The sequence below is a fragment of the Nerophis ophidion genome, linkage group LG13 (assembly GCF_033978795.1).
Source record: "Nerophis ophidion isolate RoL-2023_Sa linkage group LG13, RoL_Noph_v1.0, whole genome shotgun sequence".
NCBI lineage: Eukaryota > Metazoa > Chordata > Actinopteri > Syngnathiformes > Syngnathidae > Nerophis > Nerophis ophidion.
The window spans coordinates 48076768-48083876 of NC_084623.1; the positions used below are offsets into that span (position 1 = coordinate 48076768).

Below are 7109 nucleotides of genomic sequence, written 5' to 3' on the forward strand. Positions count from 1 at the left end.
ACGTAACCTCATGTGTTTTAATTTCCAAATATCGCACTAGTTGTATGTCAACAACAGACAAATACATGCAAAAATAGGGTAGAGTTTGTATCAAATGTCTCCATAAGAAACAATGTAAATATGAATAATGGCTTCCAGCCTCGACAAAAGTCCGTATTTTAGTGTCAGGTTCAAACACTGAGGACATCTATTAAACAAGACATGAAGCAAGGAATTAAACAAAGACAGAATTAAATTTGGCTCAATGAGGAGAAACGCGTAGACACTGTATCCTTGTAGTGTCTCAACACGCTCTGACAAAAGATTGTACGCCTCCTCTTTTATTTGGACTTTCCCTGATTACATGGCAACTGCTGTTTCTAAAGGCAGGGGGTCATAAACAGACATCGCCTTTGGTTACAGTACAGTTCAAATAAAAGGTCGTAAAACAGTTCAAAGAAAAGGTCGCCTGGAGGGGAATCTGGTCCTGCTTCCTCTCCGCTTTGTAGTTCTCGGGTCAAGACAAAAGCTTTCTGTGGATTACAATACACCAAAGAAACAGAACACCTTCATGTTGCTTCCCATCCTACACAGTGGAGTTCTACAAGCCTTCTTTTTGGTAGGATAAAAGACAGCCTTTGTCCTCTCTCATTGAAACACAAAGATTTGTGATAACTTAGATACAATTCTTCTGACATTTAGTGAAGGTTTGCATACTTTGAACAAGCAAACGGATCTAACTCGCCATTAAAGAGACAAAACGACAACATGTGTGCGCACACACAAAGAAGTCCCTTTGCTGCCCTCACAAACGATCAGAAATCCCCCAAATCCTTAACTTTAACAACTATATGTGATCAAGGGTGATGGGTCCAATGCAGAGGATAATTCCACCACACCTAGTGTGTATGATAATCATTGGTACTATAACTTTAACATTTTTAACATTAACAATGTCAGGTTCAAACACTGATGACATCTATTAAACAACACAGGAAGCAAGGAATTAAACAGAGACAGAATTAAATTTGGCTCAATGAGGAGAAACACACACACTTGTACCCTTGTACAGTTTCACCACGCTCTGACAAAAGACTGTACGCCTCCTCTTTTGTTTGGACTTTCCCTGATTACACGGCAACTGCTGTTTCTAAGGGAGGGGGGATCATAAACAGCCATCGCCTTTGGTTACAGTACAGTTCAAATAAAAGGTCGTAAAACAGTTCAAAGAAAAGGTCGCCTGGAAGGGAATCTGGCCCTGCTTCCTCTCCGCTTTGTAGTTCTCGGGTCAAGACAAAAGCTTTCTATGGATTACAATACACCAAAGAAACAGAACACCTTCATGTTGCTTCCCATCCTACACAGTAGAGTTCTACAAGCCTTCTTCTTGGTAGGATAAAAGACAGCCTTTGTCCTCTCATTGAAACACAAAGATTTGTGATAACTTAGATACAATTCTTCTGACATTTAGTGAAGGTTTGCATACTTTGAACAAGCAAACGGATCTATCTCGCCATTAAAGAGACAAAACGACAACATGCGCATGCATACACAAAGAAGTGCCTTTGGTGCCCTCACAAACGATCAGAAATCCCCCAAATCCTTAACTTTAACAACCATATGTGATCAAGGGTAATGGGTCAAATGCAGAGGATGATTCCACCACACCTAGTGTGTGTACAATCATTGGTACTATATCTTTAACTTTTTTTAACATTAATAAACATAAAAAAAAAAAAAGTAAAACCCACTTGGGTTGACATCGGCTGGCGAGAAATATTACAACTCAGTACCGCTGCCCACAGCTGAGAAACAAATATTGTTAGCGGCCCATTATGTTTAAGAAACACTGTATTAGCCCACTTCAGGCAACTTTATTTCATTTTTGTACAAAGTTATATGTAATGACAAACAGGACAAAAAGTAACAGTGTTTAGCATAGAATTAGCAGACACAAAATTTTGAGAAAAAAATTGTGTCTGGGGGCTATTTTTAGGAAGACTAATACAAAACCTCACCATGTATGAATGCTAAAAAAGTTCTGACAGACCGCCTTAAAAAAACGGAATGGAATTTACATTTTTTTTACTGAATAAGACACCCAGAATGTAAATGAAAATAACGAACGTGGGATTTATAATATTAACTATGAACGATAAAACACAGAATATTGACATCATATGAACGTCACACATTGACACTGAGCACATAGCAGTGAGTCAACATTAAAAAAAAAAAACGACAACATCAAAAGATCATTTAAGTAACAGGAGTGTGCTGAGATTGCAACGCCCAGATTCCTGCAGAGGATGGGGGGATGCAACTTCCTGTGGACTATGTGACTTCTGAAATATTCCACAATTTTCATAGAGTGGACTGAAGTGTTGTTTTTGTGCTAACTTTTCTTTTTTTTTTTTTTAAGAATATATCCTTAAAGTGTAGTTGAGATGAAGAGGAACATAATTGCTGGTGGTACACAAGCACCACCTAGTGGTACGGCAAATAATTACTTGTTTAAATATTTCAACACTGTTAACTGTTCAAACTGTGTGTAATGTTAGTGGGCAAAAAATATAAAAATACTTGCTAAATAAAACGTTTGCCTTGTTTTTAATGAATACTTGGTCTCTTACTACGCTACTGCATTTTAATATTGGTCACGTTAGTGTTTTTTGTGGTACTTTGTGGAAAAAAAAAAGTTTGACAACCACTGATTCGAATGGTTATATTTCATGGTAAAGACTCGCTCACATAATTTTTTTAATGTACTTTATTTTTCAAGTGTTCAAGAGAGTTTAAATATAATTCATTTTGCACTTAAACAATGTATTTACCAGGGGTGAAAATGGCCCAAAAAATTGTTACGTGTTTACGTTTGCAGTAGAAAGCAGAGAAAATTATGAATTTTCCCCAATTTTCATCAATGTGATTAAATTTTACCAGAAAAAGATGATGTTAAATATTATAATTTTCTAACAGGAAGCGAGAGGAATAAACAATAGGCGTCATTATAGCTTATTCAGTGACGAAGGGAAAGAAAATTACTGGCGATTGTGCGATTAGCTAAAGAAATAGTTGAGCATAGTAATTAAGTGTCAAACAACGGCGGCCTGCGGAGTAAAATGTGAACGCCATGCAGCGTTTATTCCCAAATATCCAGATGGTTACCTCAAGGCTTGGCAGAGGAGGTGAATTCATTGGGCTGGCGTTGTTTAGGGGGTTCATTCATGCAAATGGAGAGCTTTTTATGCAGCTCAGATTGTGCCTGATAGGTTATTAAGCCACCATCTGCCAACACATCCACCTGTGTGCTTCTGCTATGTGTTGATCCATTTAAGCTTGTGATGCTGCCCTCCAGTGGCGACAACATGAATAACACTGTAAGATAACTCCATTTGACACAGTTTTGCTCTTATCAATCAATCAATCAATGTTCATTTATATAGCCCTAAATCACTAGTGTCTCAAAGGGCTGCACAAATATACAGTTTATAATGTGCTAGTTACGTCATTAAACTAAATATTAAGAACATCTCTCAATACCGTAATCTGTGCCCTATGAACATAATTTAGTTTTCTACACCAAAATTAATTTATTTATTAAACTTCTTCAACTTCTACTTCTTCCTCTTCTCCAGATTTTGGCGCGGTGTACCTTCCATATTTTTCCCCCGATTCAAACCAATCCAACTTCAAACTGTTCAGCCTATTCGGGAATCGCGGGTTTTCCCTTGAGAAATTCCCAAAATTTCCAGATTTCCCAGAATTCCATGTTTTCCGGGAAATTTTTTCCATTCAAAATTAATTGTCCATTTTTCAAACATTCACCATTTCCACATTTTTTTCAACCAATCATTCTACCTTCAACACATTCCACTATTCTGGAAATTCAAACTATCATTTTTCCAAGTTACAAAAAAGTCCAGGATTTCCTGCTTTTACAAAGCCCTATTTTAACCTTTTTTCCTAGTGACTACTGCTTCTACATTTTTCAACCGTTCCACTGTCAAAACATTCCTCTTAATCAGGACAAAAAACTAAGTTGTTTTTTTAATTGGAAAAATTTCCAGAATTCCACGTTTTTCGGGACATTTTTCCCATTCAAAATGAATTGGCCATTTTTCAGACTTTCACAATTTCCGCATTTTTCAACCGACACATTCAACCATTCTGGAAATTCAGACTATCATTTTTCAAAGTTCTAAAAAATTCCAGGATTTTCCAGAATTCCTGCTTTTCCAAACCCCTATTTCCCCCTTTTTTTCTGGCGACTACTGCATCCACATTTTTTAACGCATTTCAAACGTTCCACGGTCCAAACATTCCTCTCAATCAGGACAAAAAAACAGAGTTGTTTTTTTAATTGGAAAAATTCCCAGATTTCCAGGTTTTCCGGGACATTTTTCCCATTCAAAATGAATTGGCCCTTTTTCAGACTTTCACAATTTCTTCTTTTTTAACTGACACATTCCACCATTCTGGAAATTCAAACTATCATTTTTCAAAGTTCTAAAAAATTCCAGGATTTTCCAGAATTCCTGCTTTTCCAAAGCCCTATTTCCCCCTTTTTTTCTGGCGACTACTGCGTCCACATTTTTTAACGCATTTCAAACGTTCCACGGTCCAAACATTCCTCTCAATCAGGACAAAAAAACAGAGTTGTTCTTTTAATTGGAATAATTCCCAGATTTCCAGGTTTTCCGGGACATTTTTCCAATTCAAAATGAATTGGCCATTTTTCAGACTTTCACCATTTTCCGCATTTTTCAACCAACACATTCCACCATTCTGGAAATTCAAATGATCATTTTTCCAAATTCAAATAACTTCCAAGATTTTCCAGAATTCCTGCTTTTCCAAAGCCCTATTTCTACCTTGGCGACTACTCCTTCCACATTTTTCAATGCATTTCAACCGTTCCACCATCAGAACATTCGTCTTCATCAGGACAAAAACTATGTTGTTTTTTGAACTGGAAAAATTCCTGGTTTTCCCGAAATTCCAGGAATTTTGGAATACCATTTCTCAATACATGTTACCACTTCAACATTTCTCAACCCATTTAAAAAATTCCTACACCAAACATTTCACCTCATTCAGACCATTCAAGTTTTTTACCATTTTCAAAACAAATTCCAAATTTTGGGGAAATTCCTATTGAAATCAATGGAACATTCTTCAAAGTTCCACAACTCACACATGTTTCATCTGATTCAAACTGTTCCACTAAATATTCAGCCTGTTTGGGTATTGTGTGCTCCACTTCGACAATTCGAAAAAGGTTCCAGGATTCCCATAATTCCTTTTTTTCCCCCTTCATTTTCCCCATTCAAAATGAATTGTCCAATTTTCAAACTTCCACAATTCCCACATTTTTCAACCTATTCAAACCATTCCAACATTAACACATTCAATTCATCCTGGACATTCAAACTAGCACTTTCCCAAGTTCCAAACCAAATTCCGTTTTTCCTGGACATTCTAACTCTTCAACATTCAAACCACACTCAATCCTCTAAAACCTCACCCTCATCCGGGTCACGGCACCAATGTTTCAGTGGTCATCCTGCACAGTCCAGGCTCAAACCAAGGTTCACAAATCTCCATTGATTGAGAGTTATCATTATTATTATTCAAGCAGTGCTAGCCAATGAGCTGAAAGCCATTAACTCAGTGTCTAGCACAACTCTTAAGGCATTGGAAAGTGAGGTTTACGCAACGTAGTATCACGCGTTCTAGCATCCGGTAGATTCCCCCCCCCCCCTAAAACCAAGGCACCAACGTTTCAGTGGTCATCCTGCACAATCCAGGCTCAAACCAAGGATCACAAACCTCCACTGGTTAAGAGTTATTCAAGCAGTGCTAGCCAATGAGCTGAAATATTTTAATTCACCGTCCACATAGCAGTCGGCAAGTGAAGTTTACACATCATAGGAACGTGAGGTTTACACAACGTACTATCGCACAGCCACATGTTCTAGCATCCGATAGACTCACTGCCCTAAAACCTCACTCTCATCAGTGTGACGGCACCAAAGTTTCAGTGGTGATCCTGCACAGTTTAGGGCTCACACAACTCTTAAGGTATTGGAAAGTGAGGTTTACACAACGTACAATCCCACATCCACAGATTCTAGCATCCACTACACTAACCTAAAACTTCACTCTTATCAGTGTCACGGCACCAACGTTTCAGTGGTCATTCTGCGTAGTTTAGGGCTCACACAACTCTTAAGGCATTGGAAAGTGAGGTTTACACAATGTACAATCCCACAACCACAGGTTCTAGCATCCAGTACACTCACCCCCCTAAACCTCACTCTCATCAGTGTCACGGCACCAAAGTTTCAGTGGTCATCTTGCACAGTTTAGGGCTCAGACAACTCTTAAGGCATTGGAAAGTGAGGTTTACACAACATACAATCCCACATCCACAGATTCTAGCATTCGGTACACTAACCTAAAACTTCACTCTTATCAGTGTCACGGCACCAACGTTTCAGTGGTCATTCTGCACAGTTTAGGACTCACACAACTCTTAAGGCATTGGAAAGTGAGGTTTACACAACGTACAATCCCACATCCACAGGTTCTAGCATCCAGTACACTTACCTAAAACTTCACTCTCATCAGTGTCACGGCACCAACGTTTCAGTGGTCATTCTGCACAGTTTAGGGCTCACACAACTCTTAAGGTATTGGAAAGTGGGGTTTACACAACGTACAATCCCACATCCACAGATTCTAGCATCCACTACACTAACCTAAAACTTCACTCTTATCAGTGTCACGGCACCAACGTTTCAGTGGTCATTCTGCACAGTTTAGGGCTCACACAACACTTAAGGCATTGGAAAGTGAGGTTTACACAATGTCCAATCCCACAACCACAGGTTCTAGCATCCAGTACACTCACCCCCCTAAACCTCACTCTCATCAGTGTCACGGCACCAAAGTTTCAGTGATCATCTTGCACAGTTTAGGGCTTACACAACTCTTAAGGCATTGGAAAGTGAGGTTTACACAACGTACTATCGCACAGCCCCAAGGTTCTAGCATCCGGTATGCTTACCCCCCTAACACCTCTCTCTCATCAGTGTCACGGCACCAAAGTTACAGTGGTCATCTTG

General features: G+C 38.8%; 1 protein-coding gene across 3 annotated transcripts in view; it reads left to right on the plus strand.

Annotated features, from left to right (window-relative positions):
* LOC133564667 (cGMP-dependent 3',5'-cyclic phosphodiesterase) overlaps positions 1 to 7109 on the plus strand; it is a 495045-nt gene that overhangs the window by 479066 nt on the left and 8870 nt on the right. The gene's annotated exons all lie outside the window — the stretch shown is intronic.